The 21,460-nt window shown below is 38.6% G+C and overlaps 1 protein-coding gene across 1 annotated transcript in view; it reads left to right on the top strand.

The window, feature by feature from the left end:
• Nucleotides 1-21,460, top strand: part of CACNB2 (calcium voltage-gated channel auxiliary subunit beta 2) — a 535,276-nt gene that overhangs the window by 403,991 nt on the left and 109,825 nt on the right. The gene's annotated exons all lie outside the window — the stretch shown is intronic.

The following is a 21,460-nucleotide window of genomic DNA, read 5'->3' as shown; positions in this document are numbered from 1 at the left end:
TAAAGGGACAGTCAACCATAGAATTGTTACTGTTTTAAAAGATAAATAATCCCTTTATTACTCATTCCCCAGTTTTGCATAACTAACACAGTTATATTAATGTACTTTTTACCTTTGTGATTACCTTGTATCTAGGAACCTTCTTCCAGCCCCCTGATCACATGACTGTGACTGTTTATTATCTATTGTCTTAAATTTAGCATTGTATTGTGCTAGATCTTAAATAACTTTCTGTGCCTGAACACAGTGTTATCTATATAGCCCACAGGTACTTTCTGTCTCTTTGTGTTGAAAAGAGATTTAAAAAGCATGTGATAAGAGGCAGCCCTCAAAGGCTTAGAAATTAGCATATGAGTCTACCTATGTTTAGTTTAAACTAAGAATACCAAGAGAAAAAAGCAAATTTGATGATAAAAGTAAATTGGAAAGTCAATTAAAATTAAAAGTCCTATCTGAATAATGAAAGTTTAATTTATACTTGACTGTCCCTTTAAACAGGACTGGCATATTGTGGAATCTGATAAGAACGTACTATTCAAAAAGATGCAACACCCGAAAGTGGGTTACAAAAGATCCTGTTCAATTAGGGATATATTGGTAAAGGTGGATCCGGTACACAGTTATAAGACTGTCACTTGGCTACAACAAGTGAAACCTGCCTGTTATAAATGTGCTGGATGCACTACATGCAATGGACTAATAACCACCAATTTTTTTACCCATCCAGGTACTAATCATAAAATTCAAATCCGACAAAGAGTAACCTGCACCACGACTTTTATTGTGTATTTGTTGCACTCTCCGTGTGGGTTATTCTATGTTAGAAAAATGGTGGATGACCTCCAGGCGTGTATGGCCAATCATCGCGCTTCTATTAGAGCTGCCATAAATAAACAAGAGTCTGAACAACCTATGGCTCAGCGTTTTGCGTTGAATGGCCATACAGTTTTTGATTTGTGGTATGTGATCATTGATCATATCCCCCCTCCAGTTAGAGTGGGTGATAGAGGTAAGATGTTGTTACAATGTGAGTCGAGGTGGATATTCAACCTGGGGACCTTGGTGCCCAGGGGTTTAAATACACACCTCGACTGGCACTGTTTTCTTTAAAGATAATGGAAATATACATCAAGTTCTGTTAGGGTCTAGCCATGGGCCTCTATTATGAAGGATACGTTTTTCTAAATGAGTTTTCTGAATGATTTTTCTGAATGATTTTTCTAAATGATTGTTCCAAAAGATTTTTTCTAAATATTTAGTTAAGCTGATTGTGTCCTATATATCTTATGATTACTTTCTGGATAAACATGATGAGCAGGATAAATTGTTGTATACATAGGATATCATAGATGTCAGGTTTAGTTCTTACTTTGCTAGGTCTAAAATTGCAGTAATCATGAGATATATTGCCTATAGTTTTTAATTGTTTGCTATATAGCAAGTAGAAAATGTACTGCATTAAGCCAATTAACCCTCATGTTACTTTCAAATGATGATTGGTGCGTACATATACATACAGTATATATATATATATATATATATTTGTTTTGTAATTTCCCCTATGGTTCTTGCACCCAGTCCTGTCTGGGGTTAACTGCCTGTGACTCTGGGGACAGCACAGCTTCTTGTGAGTGCCACTGAGCACCCAGGGCTGAGCATGTTGCAGGGTCATGGGATGTGTACCTGGTCCGGTCTAGGAGTGCAGCCCCCTTTCGTGTTTTATATATATATATATATATATATATATATAATGTGACAGGGTGAGAGAAGGAGCGTATATTAGCAGGAGATTGGAAAGGTCACTTTTTCCCCTTTAACAAAGTGTTACGGCTAGATTACGAGTTGTGCGTTAGGGTAAAAAAGCAGCGTTAAGAGGTCCTAACGCTGCTTTTTTACGCCCGCTGGTATTACGAGTCTTGCAGGTTTAGGGTCACTGCACACTTCTTTGGCCTTACCGCAAAACGACTTACGTAAACTTCGTAAAGTCTTTTTCTATGGGACTTCCATAGCGCCGGTATTACGAGTCTGTCCTGGGAGGCCAAAAAGTGAGCGGTACACCCTACCCTGTCAAGAGTCCCAATGCATTAAAAAGTCAGTAGTTAAGAGTTTTATGGTACAACGCCGTAACATAAAACTCATAACTAAAGTGCTAAAAAGTACACTAACACCCATAAACTACCTATTAACCCCTAAACCGAGGCCCTCCCGCTTCGCAAACACTATAATAAAAATTGTATCCCCTAATCTACTGCTCCGGACACCGCCGCCACCTACATTATATGTATTAACCACTAATCTGCTGCCCCAACATCGCCGACACCTAATACTATTTATTAACCCCTAATCTGCTGCCCCCAATGTTGCCTCCACTATATTAAAGTTATTAACCCCTAAACATAAGTCTAACCCTAACCCCGCTAACTTAAATATAATTACAATAAATCTAAATAAATATTACTATCATTAACTAAATTATTCCTATTTAAAACTAAATACTTACCTATAAAATAAACCCTAAGCTAGCTACAATATAACTAATAGTTACATTGTAGCTAGCTTAGGGTTTATTTTTATTTTACAGGCAAGTTTGTATTTATTTTAACTAGGTAGAATAGTTATTAAATAGTTATTAACTATTTAATAACTACCTAGCTAAAATAAATGCAAAAGTACCTGTAAAATAAAACCTAACCTAAGTTACACTAACACTTAACACTACACTATAATTAAATAAATTAACTAAATTAAATACAATTATCTAAATTAAGTTAAATTAGCTAAAGTACAAAAAAAACCTACTAAATTACAGAAAATAATAAACAAATTACAGATATTTAAACTAATTACACCTAATCTAATAGCCCTATTAAAATAAAAAAAGCCCCCCCAAAATAAAAAACCCTAGCCTAAACTAAACTACCAATAGCCCTTAAAAAGGACCTTTTGCGGGGCATTTCCCCAAAGTAATCAGCTCTTTTACCTGTAAAAAAAATACAAACAACCCCCCAACAGTAAAACCCACCACCCACACAACCAACCCCCCAAATAAAATACTATCTAAAAAAAACCTAAGCTCCCCATTGCCCTGAAAAGCCAATCGGAATCTAAGGGACGCCATCTTGGATAACGTCACTTAAAGGTACCTTCATTCAGCTTTAGTCATCGGATGAAGAGGATGCTCCGCGTCTGATGTCTTGAAGATGGACCCGCTCTGTGCCGGATGGATGAAGATAGAAGATGCCATCTGGATGAAGACTTTGGCCCGTCTGCACGGCTTGGATGAGGACTTGTCCCGGTAAGTCGATCGTCAGGTGGTTAGTGTTAGGTTTTTTAAGGGTGTTTTGGGTGGGTTTTATTTTTAGGTTAGGGTTTGGGCGGCAAAAGACCTAACTGCCCTTTTAAGGGCAATGCCCATCCAAATGCCCTTTTCAGGGCAATGGGGAGCTTAGGTTTTTTTAGATAGTATTTTATTTGGGGGTTGGTTGTGTGGGTGGTGGGTTTTACTGTTGGGGGGTTGTTTGTATTTTTTTTTTTACAGGTAAAAGAGCCGATTACTTTGGGGCAATGCCCCGCAAAAGGCCCTTTTAAGGGCTATTGGTAGTTTAGTTTAGGCTAGGGTTTTTTTATTTTTGGGGGGGGCTTTTTTATTTTAATAGGGCTATTAGATTAGGTGTAATTAGTTTAAATATCTGTAATTTGTTTATTATTTTCTGTAATTTAGTGTTTGCTGGTTTTTGTACTTTAGCTAATTTAATTTAGGTAATTGTATTTAATTTAGTTAATTTATTTAATTATAGTGTAGTGTTAGGTGTTAGTGTAACTTAGGTTAGGTTTTATTTTACAGGTACTTTGTATTTATTTTAGCTAGGTAGTTATTAAATAGTTAATAACTATTTAATAACTATTCTACCTAGTTAAAATAAATACAAACTTGCCTGTAAAATAAAAATAAACCCTAAGAAAGCTACAATGTAACTATAAATTATATTGTAGCTAGCTTAGGGTTTATTTTACAGGTAAGTATCTAGTTTTAAATAGGAATAATTTAGTTAATGATAGTAATATTTATTTAGATTTATTGTAATTATATTTAAGTTAGGGGGTGTTAGGGTTAGACTTATGTTTAGGGGTTAATAACTTTAATATAGTGGCGGCGATGTTGGGGGCGGCAGATTAGGGGTTAATAATAGTAGGTAGGCTGTGGTGACATTGGGGGCTGCAGCTTAGGGGTTAATAAATAGTATTAGGTGTTGGCAATGTTGGGGCAGCAGATTAGGGGTTAATACATATAATGTAGGTGGTGGCGGTGTCTGGAGCGGCAGATTATGGGTTAAAATTTTTATTATATTTGCATTTATTTTAACTAGGTAGAATAGTTATTAAATAGTTATTAACTATTGAATAACTACCTAGCTAAAATAAATACAAAAGTACCTGTAAAATAAAACCTAACCTAAGTTACACTAACACTTAACACTACACTATAATTAAATAAATTAACTAAATTAAATACAATTACCTAAATTAAATTAGCTAAAGTACAAAAAAAAACCCACTAAATTACAGAAAATAATAAACAAATTACAGATATTTAAACTAATTACACCTAATCTAATAGCCCTATTAAAATAAAAAAGCCCCCCCCCCCCAAAGTAAAAAACCCTAGCCTAAACTAAACTACCAATAGCCCTTAAAAGGACCTTTTGCGGGGCATTTCCCCAAAGTAATCAGCTCTTTTACCTGTAAAAAAAATACAAACAACCCCCCCAACAGTAAAACCCACCACCCACACAACCAACCCCCCAAATAAAATACTATCTAAAAAAACCTAAGCTCCCCATTGCTCTGAAAAGGGCATGTGGATGGGCTTTGCCCTTAAAAGGGCAGTTAGCTCTATAGCAGCCCAAAGTCCCTAACCTAAAAATAAAGCCCACCCAATACACCCTTAAAAAAACCTAACACTAACCCCCTGAAGATCGACTTACCGGGAGAAGTCTTCATACAAGCCGGGCTGAAGTCCTCAACGAAGCCGGGTGAAGTCTTCATCCAAGCCCGGCGAAGTGGTCCTCCAGACGGGCAGAAGTCTTCATCCATCCGGCGATTGGATCAGCCAATAGGATTTTTTCTACCTTAATTCTGATTGGCTGATAGAATTCTATCAGCCAATCGGAATCTAAGGGACGCCATCTTGGATAACGTCACTTAAAGGTACCTTCATTCAGCTTTAATCATCGTATGAAGAGGATGCTCCACGTCGAATGTCTTGAAGATGGACCCGCTCTGCGCCGGATGGATGAAGATAGAAGATGCCGTCTGGATGAAGACTTCTGCCCGTCTGTAAGACCACTTCGCCCGGCTTGGATGAAGGACTTCGGCGCGGCTTGGATGAAGACTTCTCCTGGTAAGTCGATCGTCAGGTGGTTAGTGTTAGGTTTTTTTAAGGGTGTTTTGGGTGGGTTTTATTTTTAGGTTAGGGTTTGGGCGGCAAAAGACCTAACTGCCCTTTTAAGGGAAATGCCCATCCAAATGCCCTTTTCAGGGCAATGGGGAGCTTAGGTTTTTTTAGATAGTATTTTATTTGGGGGTTGGTTGTGTGTGTGGTGGGTTTTACTGTTGGGGGTTGTTTGTATTTTTTTTTTTACAGGTAAAAGAGCTGATTACTCTGGGGCAATGCCCTGCAAAAGGCCATTTTAAGGGCTATTGGTAGTTTAGTTTAGGCTAGGGTTTTTTTATTTTGGGGGGGGGGCTTTTTTATTTTAATAGGGCTATTAGATTAGGTGTAATTAGTTTAAATATCTGTAATTTGTTTATTATTTTCTATAATTTAGTGTTTGTTTTTGCACTTTAGCTAATTTAATTTAATTTAGGTAATTGTATTTAATTTAGTTAATTTATTTAATTATAGTGTAGTGTTAGGTGTTAGTGTAACTTAGGTTAGGTTTTATTTTACAGGTACTTTTGTATTTATTTTAGCTAGGTAGTTATTAAATAGTTAATAACTATTTAATAACTATTCTACCTAGTTAAAATAAATACAAACTTGCCTGTAAAATAAAAATAAACCCTAAGATAGCTACAATGTAACTATTAGTTATATTGTAGCTAGCTTAGGGTTTATTTTACAGGTAAGTATTTAGTTTTAAATAGGAATAATTTAGTTAATGATAGTAATATTTATTTAGAGTTATTGTAATTATATTTAAGTTAGGGGGTGTTAGGGTTAGGGTTAGACTTAGGTTTAGGGGTTAATAACTTTAATATAGTGGTGGCGACTTTGGGGGCGGCAGATTAGAGGTTAATAAATGTAGGTAGGTTGCGGCGACATTGGGGGCGGTAGATTAGGGGTTAATAAATAGTATGTAGGCGTCGGCGATGTTGGGGGCAGCAGATTAGGGGTTCATAACTATAATGTAGGTGGCGGCAGTGTCCGGAGTGGCAGATTAGGGGTTAATAATATAATGTAGGTGGCGGCGATGTCGGTGCGGCAGATTAGGGGTTAATAAGTGTAAGATTAGGGGTGTTTAGACTCGGGGTTCATGTTAGGGTGTTAGGTGTAGACATAAATGTTATTTCCCCATAGGAATTAATGGGGTTGTGTTAAGGAGTTTTACGCTGCTTTTTTGCAGGTGTTAGACTTTTTCTCAGCTGGCTCTCCCTGTTCCCCGTATGGGGAAATCGTGCACGAGCACGTACGACCAGGTCATCGCTGACTTAAGCAGCGCTTGTATTGGAGTGCGGTAATGAGCAAAATTTTGCTCAACGCCCACTTCTTGATGACGGGTTTCTGAAAACTCGTAATACCAGCGCTGCAGGTAAGTGAGCGGTGAGAGAAATCTGCTTGTTAGCACCGCACAGCCTCTAACGCAAAACTCGTAATCTAGGCCTTAATTTGTTAGCAGTCAAAAAAAAAGAAAATGCGCTAAGCTAGACCACTACAATATGGAAATAGTTAAGGATAGTGTCAATATCGAAGGTAGTTCAGAATGAATGCACAACTGTGTTAAATGCAACAATTGTAACAAATTTTATATAAAATATTGACACAGAATTACACATCTAATTTGATGTACTGTACAAACAATTCCTAAAAATATTCCACCGGTGGAAATAAAAATCTCAGTACATTATATTAGTGCATGATATTACACACTGCTAAAAAAAATCTTCAGATAAGAGTATCCTACAAAATATGTATTGCTCACAAACTAAGAGCATACAAGAAGTTCAGACTAAGTGCTATTGCATTGTCTTGTTATCTTGCATTTGTTGATTATGCAAATCTACTGTGTTGACTGGTCCTTTAAACTAAGAAATATAAGAAAAATACACAGTGAAATGGGAGGGACTATCACTATGGTTACTGGAACCTCAAGAAACAAACACAGGTAATCATTAAGGAAACATGGACACCTGCGATGAGGAGGAGTTCCACATACTTTGTTATAAAATGATACAGATTGTGAACATTAGATTCATCTTGATAAAGGCCCATGAAGGACTGAAACGTGTAGAAGTTAATCTATTACCACAATCTGACAGAGCTCTCTGTACTATTGGATACTTTGTGGATTTCGAAATTAGAAACATATCACTTGTGAGTTTTGAAAATCACGCTAAGGTACTAGCTCCTGATTGGAGATCTGAACCCAGGTGACCATGCCGTGCCTGGAGGAAATCGCAACAGTCTGTATCCACCTGAGACAGTGAGAGGAACGGATGCTACAAAGATACGAGCGCAAATCAAGTGCTGCCACATCTTCATAGTAAAGTAGAGTGGTGAAGTATATCAGGCGACCCCTCACCGGAAGATTTCATGGTACAGATCAAGTTGTTTTATCATATATCCAACAGATATCTCACTATATTGACTGTTATGTTTCTTTAACCCCTCCGGAGCCAACATACCCTCTGAAGTTTTTAAAAAAACAGCCGCAACATTCTAGGATCTTGTCTTTTAAAGAGCGGACTACACTATTTCACAATTGGCTATGGACTTTGTATGTTCTTAGTTTGTGAGCAATACATATTTTGTAGGATACTCTTATCTGAAGATTTTTTTAGCAGTGTGTAATATCATGCACTAATATAATGTACTGAGATTTTTATTTCCACCAGTGGAATATTTTATATTTTATGTATTGTTTGTACATCTAATTAGATGTGTCATTCTGTGTCAATATTTTATATAAAATTTGTTACAATTGTTGCATTTAACACGGTTGTGCATTCATTCTGAACTACCTTCGATATTAGCTTTTTTAGCGCATTTTCTTTTTTTTTTACTTTTACCTTGGATTGCCTGCAGAGAACGATCCTTTTAGAATCTGCTGACCACTCTCCCCCGTACTCTCAGATAGATCCTTTGTACTATTTTAATTTGTTAGCAGCTCACAACAGCTGCTTCTGGTTAAATCATTTGGATCCTTTATAAGCAGTTCTGTAGAGGAAATTAGTGTCTCATTGTGCAGGCTACTCCAGGGAGGGAGGGACTGAGACCTTGCTGTATGTTTGAATGTATAGCTGGCAGAAACAAGAGACTGGTGAGCAAATATTGTCCTGTTCTGCTTTATTTGATTTGTTTTGTTAACTGGGACCAGCTTAGCTGCCCATTACTGGTTAGTAAGGGAATATTGCATGTATAGTTAGTCTCCTAAAAAGGAGTAGGATTTTGTTTGTTTTATGTTTGATTTAAAGGGGAAGTACACCCCATGTTTAAAACTGCTCATAAAAATAAAACAGCCTAAAAACTATATTTTGTGCTGAAGTGACTATTCCTGCAAGGACTTTGCCACAGTGGTGTCAGAAGTGGGATTGTTAGTGCCTGCTTTACTACCCTGGAAGCCTTAAAGGTGCAAACCCACATAAATATGGAGGATGAGTTAAAGGCCCTGTTGCAGGCAGCGTCTATACAACAAGAAACTAATTGTCAGGCTGCAGCATCAGTTGCAGCTCAGCAAGAGTGTAACAGATTTTTAGCTTTAGAAACTGGGGCTCTGGCTGATGCCCAAAAACTGTATCATACCATGCTTTATGATGTTGTGCAGCATATTACTGCTCAGGGACACCTGCGCAAGCAGAAGGTGTGAATAGGATACGGGCAAGCGACTGATTACAGAAAATGATGTCAGAGGATGATGTGGAGGCATATTTGGTGGCATTTGAACGCATAGCTACCCGGGAAGCCTGGCCACGAGAGCAATGGGCAGGAATCATTGCTCCTTTTCTCCTTAGTGAAGCCTAAAAGATTTATTATGACTTGGAAGAAAAGGCTGCTGGAGACTATACACGGCTAAAAACTGAAATTCTCGCCAGAATTGGTGTAACATGTACAGTGAGAGCCCAGCATTTCTATGATTGGCATTTTAACATGGGGACAGCTCTCAGGTCCCAGATGTTTGACTTAATACATCTGGCGTGAGAATGGCTTAAACCAGAGGTCCAAAGTCCTGCACAGATAGTTGAAATGCTAGTACTTGACAGATTCTTGCGAGAACTTCCCCGTGGCCTCCGCAAGTGGGTAGGACAAGGAAACCCCACTACATATGATTCTCTATGGTGGCTCAAGTGGAAAGATACCTTGCTGCCAGGGACCTTGAGAAAGCCTGTCCTATGACATCTAAATTTGTTTCAGATTCTCTGAGACAACAAAAGACTTTAAGGACCCAGAGGCCAGGAAAAGAAAGGGCGAGACTGAAGTTGAAGCTGAACCAGCAGATCACTATCAGATAAACCACACTTAGCCAAGAGTGGATCATTTGGGGAGGAACCCTATAACCTGCTTTGAGTGTGGTGCCAAAGGACATGTCAGGGCAGGATGCTCAAACCTACTAGAACCAATGCAATGTGCCCTAGGAGAAGAACCATTGGACTTTTGTGGACTTATTTGCCTAGCAGGCATGGGAGAAAGCATACACACCTTCCGGGTGTCAGTATGCTTTAATAAGAAAAGATACAGAGGCTTTGGTGGACTCTGGCAGTGCCTTAACTCTAGTGTCAGGAGATTTAGTGGAACAATCACAGTTGCAAAAAAATAAGACAATAGGGGTACTGTGTATTCATGGGTGCACTGTTACTTATCCTACTGCTGTTATTAGTGTCTCTGTACTTGGGAAATTAATACAAATAACTGCTGTAGTGGTACATAGGCTGCTCTATCCCTTGGTTATAGGAAGAAACCTTCCAGAGTTTCACACCCTAATACAGTCTCAAGTTACTGTTAAACAGGGAGAGTCAGCGGATGAAACAGGGGATGGGAGTCTACATTAAGTTTTCCTTTTCATTCACCCGGATTTGTATGCATCCAATCCCAAAAGGAGTAAATCTAGAAGAGAGTGCAGGAAGAGTAAATACAGATTTAATAAAGCCCTTAATGAAGTTTTGTTAAATGAGCAGGGAAAAAGTAGTAAGAAAGGTGTGGCCAGTCAGTGCACAGAATCTGAAATAGATCAGGGAAGGGAAATTACTGAAAATGTTCCATGTGAACTTGACATTATTAGCAGTAGCTTTGGGTGAGAACAAGCTAATGATCCCTTGCTACACCATGCAAGGAGCAGGGCAGTAGAGTTTAATGGGGCACCTGTAGAAGGTCAAACAAAAAGTGTATACCCCTATTTTATGGTTAAAATTACCTTCTGTACCGAGTAATATCAGAGGAAGGTCAAGAGATAGAACAGCTAGTTGTGCCTTCGGCTCATACTAGGAAGGTGTTAGATTTTACCCATTCACACCTTTTGGGTGGACATCTGGGGGTAGAGAAAACTCAGGAAAGGGTCCTGAGGAGGTTCTTTTGGCTAGATATTGTGCTTCCTGTGCCAACTGTCATCCTCAAAACCCAAGTTAAGGGCTCCACTTATACCCCTCCCAATTATTGATGTACTATTTGATAGGATTGGGATGAACTTGGTAGGCCTATTAGAAAAATCAGCTTGTGGTCACCAATACGTTCTTGTTATTGTCGATTATGCAACTTGATACCCGGAGGCCATTCCGCTACATAAGGCTAATGCTTGAAATATAGCAAAATAATTGGTACAAGTATTTTCACGGGTTGGGATACCAAAGGAAATTTTAACTGACCAGGGTACTCCTTTTGTTTCCTGTCTCATGAAAGAGTTATGACAATTATTCAAAATACAGGCTTTAAAAACCTTGGTATATCACCCACAGACAGATGGGCTAGTAGAGAGGTTTAACCGCACACTTAAAGGGACAATGAACCCAAATTTTCATGATTCAGATCAATTTTAAGCAACTTTCTAATTTACTCCTATTATCAAATTTTCTTAATTCTTTGGTATCTTGAAAAGCAAGAATGTAATTTTAGATGCGGCCCATTTTTGGTGAACAACCTGGGTTGTTCTTGCTAATTGGTGGATAAATTCACTCACTAATAAACAAGTGCTGTCCATGTTCTCAACCAAAAATTGGCTGGCTCCTTAGCTTAGATTCCTTCTTTTTCAAATAAAGATAGCAAGAGAACAAAGAAAAATTGATAATAGGAGTAAATTAGAAAGTTGCTTAAAATATGCATGCTCTATCTGAATTACAAAAGAAAAAACTTGGGTAGAGTGTCCCTTTAAGGGGATGTTAAGGAAAGTTTTTAGTAGAGATAAGAAGGATTGATCAACTGCTTCTTTACTTATTGTTTGCAGTCAGTGAAATTCCCCAGAGCCCAACTGGTTTTTCTTCTTTTGAACTTTTGTATGGTCGACATCCGAGAGGTATGTTGGACATACTAAAGGAAACTTGGGAGGAACAGGGAGTACCAGGTACTAATGTGGCGCAGCATATAGAGAAAATGCAGGAGCGAATGGCTCATGTTTTTCCCCTGGTTCACCACTATATGGGAGAAGCTTAGGATGCTCAAAAATGTTATTATGATAAAAGTGCTACTGTAAGGGAATTTAAATAGGTTTTGGTTCCTACAGCTGAGAGTAAGCTTTTGGCTCGTTGGCAGGGACTTTATGAAATTATAGAAAAGGTAAGCCCTGTGAATTACAAAGTTAATCAGCCTGACTGTCGTAGGAAAGTGCAAATATTCCACATGAATCTTCTTAAGCCATGGAGGGATAGAGAAGCATATAAGTAGCCCAGTTAGATAATACCGGGGCTGAGCCTCAAGTCTCAGAACAAGTAGTAACTATTTCACCAGAGCTAACAACTGAACAAGTATAGTTAGTTAAGGAAATAGTGAAGAGGAATAAGGATGTTTTACCGCCTATGCCAGACAGAGCACAATAAATTGCCCATGATATTATTACTGAGCCTAGATTAACCCTTAAATTAAAACCATACAGGATTCCTGAGGCAAAAAGGAAGGCTGTACGAGCAGAGGTTAGGAAAATGCTTGAATTAGATGTGATAGAAGAATCTCATAGCCAGATTTCTTTCCACATTGGATTTAACAAAAGGGTATTGGCAGATACCCCTCGCTAAGCATGCCCGAGAGAAAACTGCCTTTGTAACCTCATATGGTTTATTTCAATATAAGATGATGCCCTTTGGTCTCTTTTCAGAGGCTCATGGATAAATTATTAAGACCACATGCGCACTATGCCGCTGTGTACTTGGATGATGTCAAAATCCATAGCTCAGACTGGGACTCTTATTTACAGAAAGTAGAGGCAGTGGTAGACACCTTTAGGAAAGCTGGGTTAACTGTCAAACCCTCCAAATGTTTTATTGGATTGGCAGAGGCTAAGTATTTAGGTTACGTAGTGGGAATGGGGTTAGTGAAACCCCAATTGAACAAGGTAGGGGCTATACAGAATTGCCCCAGGCCTCTTAGGAAGAAGCAGGTTAGAGCCTTCTTGGGAATTGTCGGCTACTACCACAGGTTCATACTCCATTTTGAAACCAGAGCTGCTCCTCTCACATACCTTATTAAAGCCAAAAGTCCAGACACAGTAAGGTGGGACAGAAAGGCAGAGGAGGCCTTTATAGACCTTCATTCAACATTGTGTGAGCATCCCGTCCTCGTGGCAGTAGCCAGATGCCTCTGAGGTCAGTTTGGGTGCTGTACTGTCACAGTGGAGGAAGAACATCCAGTGCTATATCTAAGCATGAAATTGTTGCCTTGAGAACAGCTGTTATAGAAAAAGAGTGCTTAGCAATTAAATGGGCTATGGAGACTCTAAAGTATTATTTGCTGGAAAGGCGCTTCACCCTTGTCACTGACCATGCTCCATTAAAATGGATGCACACCAACAAAGATAGAAACTCACGAGTCACTAGATGGTTTTTGTCCTTGCAACCATTTACTTTTGTAGTGAAGCACAGAGCTGGTTTGCTCCATGGTAACGCTGATACACTGTCTCATGTGCATGGGCTTCTTGCAGCACTCGCTTCACGCACTGGTGTTGCTCTGGGGAGGGGGATGTGTGACAGGGTGAGGGAAGGAGTGTATATAAGCAGGCAATTGGAAAGGTAACGTTTTCCCCTTTAACAAAGTGTTAATTTGTTAGCAGCTCACCACAGCTGATTCTGGTTAAATCATTTAGCTTCTTTATAAGCAGTTCTGTAGAGGAAATCAGTGTCTCATTGTGCAGGCTACTCCAGAGAGGGAGGAACTGATACCTTGCTGTATGTCTGAATGTATAACTGGCAGAAACAAGAGACTGGTGAGCAAGCATAGGTAGGATTTTGTTTGTTTTATGTTTGATGTAAAGGGGAAGTACACCCCATGTTTAAAACTGCTGATAAAAATAAAACAGCCTAAATACTATATTTCGTGCTGAAGTGACTATTCCTGCAAGGGCTTTGCCACAAGATATATATATATATATATATATATATATATATATATATATATATATATATATATATATATATATATATATATATACACACACACACATACACAAACATTCACACATATACACACAAACACACACACACACATATATACATATATATATATATATATAAACACACATATGCACATTCACACACATACAGTTGTATGCAAAAGTTTAGGCACCCCTGACAATTTCCTTGATTTTCATTTATAAATAATTGGGTGTTTGGATCAGCAATTTCATTTTGATCTCTCAAATAACTGAAGGACACAGTAATATTTCAGTAGTGAAATGAGGTTTATTGGATTAACAGAAAATGTGCAATATGCATCAAAACGAAATTAGACAGGTGCATAAATTTGGGCACCACAACAGAAATATTGCATCAATATTTAGTAGAGCCTTCTTTAGCAGAAATAACAGCCTCTTGATGCTTCCTATAGCCTGTAATGAGTGTCTGGATTCTGGATAAAGGTATTTTGGACCATTCCTCCTTGCAAAACATCTCCTGTTCAGGTAGGTTTGATGGTTGCCGAGCATGGACAGCCCGCTTCAAATCACCCCACAGATTTTCAATGATATTCAGGTCTGGGGACTGGGATGGCCATTCCAGAACATTGTACTTGTTCCTCTGCATAAATGACAGAGTAGATTTTGAGCAGTGTTTTGGGTTGTTGTCTTATTGAAATATCCAGCCATTAATGTCAAAACCATTAGCAACAAAAGTGAGTACACCCCTAAGTGGAAATGTCCAAATTGGGCCCAAAGTGTCAATATTTTGTGTGTCCACTGTCCACCATTATTTTCCAGCACTGCCTTAACCCTCTTGGGCATAGAGTTCACCAGAGCTTCACAGGTTGCCACTGAAGTCCTCTTCCACTCCTCCATGACGAAATCACGGGGCTGGTGGATGTTAGTAACCTTTTGCTCCCCCCCCCACCTTCCGTTTGAGGATGCCCCACAGGTGCTCAATAGGGTTTAGGTCTGTAGACATGCTTGGCCAATCCATCACCTTTACCCTCAGCTTCTTTAGTAAGGCAGTGGTCGTCTTGGAGGGGTGTTTGGGGTCGTTATCATATTGGAATACTGCCCAGCGGCCCAGTCTCCGAAGGGAGGGGATCATGCTCTGCTTCAGTATGTCACAGTACATGTTGGCATTCATGGTTCCCTCAATGAACTCAGGTATCAGGGTTTAAAAAACTCCCTGTAAAGGTGCGCTCACGGAAGCAAATATCGGATATAGAGTCCAATGGAGTCCAATAAACGGCAGCTCTTCCAAATGTTTGGGGTACGATGAGCGGATCTATATTGGAGATAAGAAGGCGCCAGACATAGGGTAATATTGTTACTAACTGCAAACACGCTCAGGTAACAGATAGATGGGATACTTACAAACACAGCGGCACCAAATTGTGCCTAGCGAAACAGACCGGGACCTCAACCGTCGCCCGGAAGACCAACCAATGGCATGCACCAAGCCTCCCGCAGTCACGTGAGTGTTGAAGCCAATCAACGAGTCCTTGGGCTCACACACCTTCCTTTCAAATGTCCGATTAAGCAATAGAACAACAGTGTAGACAAACCAGGTGTCCCATACACTGCAGTTTCTGGAAATTGATTGGTTATAGTGCTAGAGTGAAAGTATGACCCACTCCAACGAGGTACTATAAAAACAGGGTCGTTTCATCAGGCTTTAATACACAGTGTAATATTCCCGCTGCTTATGTACCTCTTCTAACCAATCACAACAGTTAAAACTTAACACACCTTTAAGGGGGGCGGATATATTGTTCTCAGTGAGCACATCTATTTTAAACACCATTGGAAATCATACTATTATCCTTAACTTTGCATTATGTCATAGGGATGCCAATCTCTCCTCTAAATACTTAGATTTTATTTTGTTCTGATGTTATTATAATTTGTAGGTTCCTTTTTTGTTTTTGGGTATCTTGTATTTGGTTCATTATATTTTCTTGCGTGACAATTTCTCTTTCGATATCTCATAAATTATTTTTATTCGATTTCTTCTAAAATGGACTATATATTAATAATAAATGGGCTCTATATACTATACGGCTACAGTATATTCCAATGCAATCTCAATAGAAGTGTGCCCAAGTTTTACATCAGTATGTCACAGTACATGTTGGCATTCATGGTTCCCTCAATGAACTGTAGCTCCCCAGTGCCAGCAGCACTCATGCAAGCCCAGACCATGACACTACCACCACCATGCTTGACTGTAGGCAAGACACACTTGTCTTTGCACTCCTTACATGGCTGCCCCCACACAAGCTTGACACCATCTGAACCAAATCAGTTTATCTTGGTCTCATCGGACTACAGGACATGGTTCCAGTTATTCATGTCCTTAGTCTGTTTGTCTTCAGCAAACTGTTTGCAGGCTTTTTTGTGCTTCATCTTTAGAAGAGGCTTCTTTCTGGGATGACAGCCATACAGACCAGTTTGATGCAGTGTGCGGCGTATGGTCTGAGCACTGACAGGCTGACCCCCCACCCCTTCAACCTCTGCAGCAATGCGGACAGCACTCATACGTCTATTTCCCAAAGACAACATCTGGATATGACGCTGAGCATGTGCACTCAACTTTGGTCAACCATGGCGAGGCCTGTTCTGAGTGGAACCTGTCCTCTTAAACCGCTGTATAGTCTTGCCCACTGTGCTGCAGCTCAGTTTCAGGGTCTTGGCATTCTTCTTATAGCCTAGGTCATCTTTATGTAGGGCAACTATTCTTTTTTACAGATCCTCAGAGAGTTCTTTGTCATGAGGTGCCATGTTGAACTTCCAGTGACCAGTATGAGAGAGTGTGAGAGCGATAACAACAAATTTAACACACCTGCTCCCCATTCACATCTGAGACCTTGTAACACTAACGAGTCACATGACACCAGGGAGGGAAAATGGCTAATTGGGCCCAATTTGGACATTTGCAAACTCACTTTTGTTGCCAACGGTTTAGACTTTAATGGCTGTGTGTTGAGTTATTTTAAGGGGACAGCAAATTTACACTGTTATACAGGCTGTACACTCACTACTTTACATTGTAGCAAAGTGTCATTTCTCCAGTGTTGTCACATGAAAATATATAATAAAATATTTACAAAATTGTGAGGGGTGTACTCACTTTTGTTAACACACACACGCACTTGCACACACATATATACACATACACTCACTTAAACACATACCCACATACACACACTTAAACACATACCCACATACACACACATATACACACATCTATACACATGCACATACACACATAAACACATATACACACACATGCGCCATACACATATACACACACTCATATTTACACACATGCACAAAAACACACAATTATACACAAACACATATACACACATCTATACACATACATACATATACACATGTGCATACGTGTACACATATACACAAACATACACATGTGCATATACACAAAATACAGACATACATATATATATATATATATATATATATATACACACACATACATACACACAAAAACATGCACATAAACACAAACATACACATAAATGCACATAAAAACAAACACATACCCACACGTATATACACAAACACATGCACATGCACATACACACACGCACATATATACACAAAAACACATGCACATATACAAAAACACATATAAACACACATACACACAAATGCACGAACACACAAACATGTTAAATCACAATTATACTACTCCCTTTAACCCTCTTTACAACAGCACAGCCATTCCAATTCCACTAACCAAGTAGAATCTCATCCACCTTTATGTGAAGTCAAGCCGGAAACTTGCAGGGTTGGCACTCAGACCAGTTCTTACAGAGTAAATACCAGTGCGGAGCAAAGAATCACTAAATCTAACAGCACCATCTAATGGCCTCTAATAGAAAATACTATGTCAAATTATCACAACGGTTCAGTTTAGAAATGGAGCAGTGAGAGCCTTGCGTTTCTCTCTCTGAGTGCTGATCACTTGCACGGGCTGTCATTGTAACGGCAGCTTTTCTGGCTCTGCTGTTGGGGGGAACAATTGCTCTGTTACCCCCCTGATCCACCACTGCCCACCTGACACCTCCCACTAGGGCTGTGCGATATGGGAAAAAATCCCTCCCCCTAATCCTAACCTGGTCCCTGCCAGTCTGCAGTTTAGCACATTGTTTTTTTCTTTATCTAGTGTAGAAGCCCTCTCACCTTCTCCCCTCCAAGAACCATTTTTTCTGTAGTGTAGGGTCCCCCTCTAGCAGTATGTGCCATAGTGTAGGGCCCTATCCCTAACTCTCCACGGGCCTCAATTTTTTTCTGTAGAGTAGGTAAACTCCTCCCATCCCTCCCACCAACCACAATCACCACCCACATTGGTCACCTACCACCCCCTCCTATCCCAGCTCTCCACCCACAGTAGTATCCGATACAGACAGTGACAACTTGCACCAAAGTGTTAGACATAGTTAAAAGTACTGTGTGACGTCCATTTGACGCAAGGAGTTAAAACACTTAAGTAAAACAGAAAACTAAGTTTAAATGTTTATTTCTTCTAAAAGCACAATAATGTATTAGAAGCAAAATTTGAATGTGATAATGTACATAACCCTAATGTATAATATAGTACTGTAAACTAATGTGCTACACATAAATGTGTATATATCTTGTGCTGTATTTCAGTTGCTATTCACTCACAGCATGTTTGCTTGTGCAGTGCAATCTACAATAGCAGATTCCTCCATTCACCACTGCAGTCTAACAGTTCAGAATTTCCTAATTTGGTAGGGATGATCATGTTTTTAAACTGCATGTCATGAAATGTTCTGTTTTAAAATGGGTCATATCTGTATTACTGTAGATGTTTTTGTGTCATGAGAAATTGAGGCACTTATTTTACATTTTAATAACTATATATTTATATATAATTATTATTATTATACTTTATTTATGAAGCACCAACATTTTCCGCAGCTGCGCTGTCCATGAATACAATTCATTTAAATAAAACAATAATATAAAACTTGTAAGATACAGGACAACATTTAGAAACACATACAGGAGGAATTGAGGGCCCTATTCCCGTGGGAACTTGCAATATATAAACACACACACAACAAAGGTCTCTACCACAATGTAAATCTACTTCAAAGGGACAGTAGAGTCAAAATGAAACTTTCATGATAGAGCATGTCATTTTAATTAACTAATTCGCTTTGTTCTCTTGGTATCCTTTGTATACCTAGGTGGGCTCAGGAGCAGCAATGCACTTCTGCTGATTGGTGGCGGCACATATATGCCTTTTCATTGGCTCATGTGATGTGTTCAGCTAGCTCCCAGTAGTGCATTGCTGCTCCTTCAATAAAAGATACAATAAAAATTAGGCAAAAAAATAAATTAAATTAGACAGTTGTATTAAAATTGTATGCTCCTATATGAATCATGAAAGAGAATTTGGGGGTTTCATGTCCCTTAAACCTGCACTAAGAATGCCCCTTTGCATGCACACTTAAAGGGACATTCCAGCCAAAATTGGAATCCACATGGATGCATTTCAGTTTTGAATAGAATAATGTTTGTAATATGTATTTATTAGCAGAAATGCTTCTAATAAAAGCTATAGCTGTTTCAAAAGTGTTTGTATCATCTGGTAATGACTCAATTTATAATTGCTGACATAATACAATGCTGGTGCACTGAGAATATCTAGCTATGCTTCACATGCACGTACACAAAAAAATGCTAACACTAACTAGAAGCATTTCTGCCAATACATGTATATTGCTAATATGTTTCTATTTAAAGATGTAATTCATCTTTGTGCCTTTAAATTTTGTCCGGAATATCCCTTTAGGTTTGCTGATTTCTCACATTCACAAAAGAAAGGGAAGGATAGACAGGTTTAGTTATTTGTGTGTGTTGGGAGCCAGCCCTTATGAAGTGTACCTCCTCAGTAGCTTTAATAAACACCTTGGCACAGCACTCGGCATCTGTTCTCCCCTTCTAGATCCCACATTAGGTGCTTTCACTTTTAATGATAAAAACACTGTGTGTGGGTAAATCGCTAGCAGCGAATAGTAATGTAAGGAGAGAAGCGAGCATTTACTCTGCATAGAGGTTACATAACTGCACTGTGTTACTGGTCACCAAGAGGTTAATCAATGTTTGCTATATGTAATGGCAGCAAGGGGAGTTAATCATTAATATATGCTACTTACAGACAGAATGTAAGTGAATGAAATTTGAGCTATCATTAGAAAATGTAATTCTTGCAATATAAATGTCTTAGAAAAAAATACTTGTGGGAAAAAGTATCACGTTATCTGAGCATGTATGCAAAACTATCAGATCTGAGTGCATGGGCCTAATTCCATGCGTTGGTGGTACGTGCACGTGAAAAGTTATTTTTAAACTTTCCTTAGACGTGTTTTTTTTAAACAAATGTGCATTGGAAAAAAACTTCCAGTGTATATAAAATGTGACTAATTATTAACATTTAATTTGAATGTTTTGGTTGACTAATTTTTTTTATCAGTCAATGGAACCCATGTACTAACTAACGGCTAGATTACGAGTTTTGCGTTAAGGTAAAAAAGCAGCGTTATCAAGTACTAACGCTGCTTTTTTACGCCCGCTGGTATTATGAGTCTTGCAGGTTTAGGGGCACCGCACACTTTTTTGGCCTTACCATAAAGCAACTTACGTAAATTTCGTAAAGGCTTTTTTCAATAGGACTTGCATAGTGCCGGTATTATGAGTTTGTCCTGGGAGGCCAAAAAGTGAGCGGTACACCCTCTACCGCCAAGATTCCTAACGCAATCTAAAGTCAGTAGTTATGAGTTTTACGCTACAAAGCTGTAGCATAAAACTCATAACTAAAGTGCTAAAAAGTACACTAACACCCATAAACTACCTATTAACCCCTAAACTGAGGCCCTCCCGCATCGCAAACACTAAAATTAAATTATTAACCCCTAATCTGCCGCTCCGGACATCGCCCCCACTAGAATAAACATATTAACCCCTGAACCGCTGCACTCCCGCTTCGCAAACACTAGTTAAATATTCTTAACCCCTAATCTGCTGCTCCGGACATCGCTGATACCTACATTATACTTATTAACCCCTAATCTGCTGCCCCTAACATCGCCGCCACCTACCTACATTTATTAACCCCCTAATCTGCCATCCCCAACGTAGCCGCCACTATTCTAAATTTATTAAACCCTAAGTCTAACCCTAACACCCACTAACTTAAATATAATGTAAATAAATCTAAATAAAATTCCTATCATTACCTAAATTATTCTTATTTGAAACTAAATACTTACCTATAAAATAAACCCTAAACTAGCTACAATATAACTAATAGTTACATTGTATCTAACTTAGGGTTTATTTTTATTTTACAGGCAAGTTTGTATTTATTTTAACTAGGTAGAATAGTTACTAAATAGTTATTAACTATTTACTAACTACCTAGCTAAAATAAATACAAATTTACCTGTAAAATAAAACCTAACCTAAGTTACACTAACACCTAACACTTCACTACGATTAAATAACTTACCTAAATTAAATACAATTAAATAAATGAAATACAATTAGCTAAATTACAAAAACAAACAAACACTAAATTACAGAAAATA

The sequence above is a fragment of the Bombina bombina genome, chromosome 5 (genome assembly GCF_027579735.1).
Source record: "Bombina bombina isolate aBomBom1 chromosome 5, aBomBom1.pri, whole genome shotgun sequence".
Classification (NCBI taxonomy): Eukaryota; Metazoa; Chordata; class Amphibia; order Anura; family Bombinatoridae; genus Bombina; species Bombina bombina.
The sequence above is the reverse complement of the archived record's forward strand: the minus strand, read 5'-3'. Positions and strand labels throughout refer to the sequence as shown.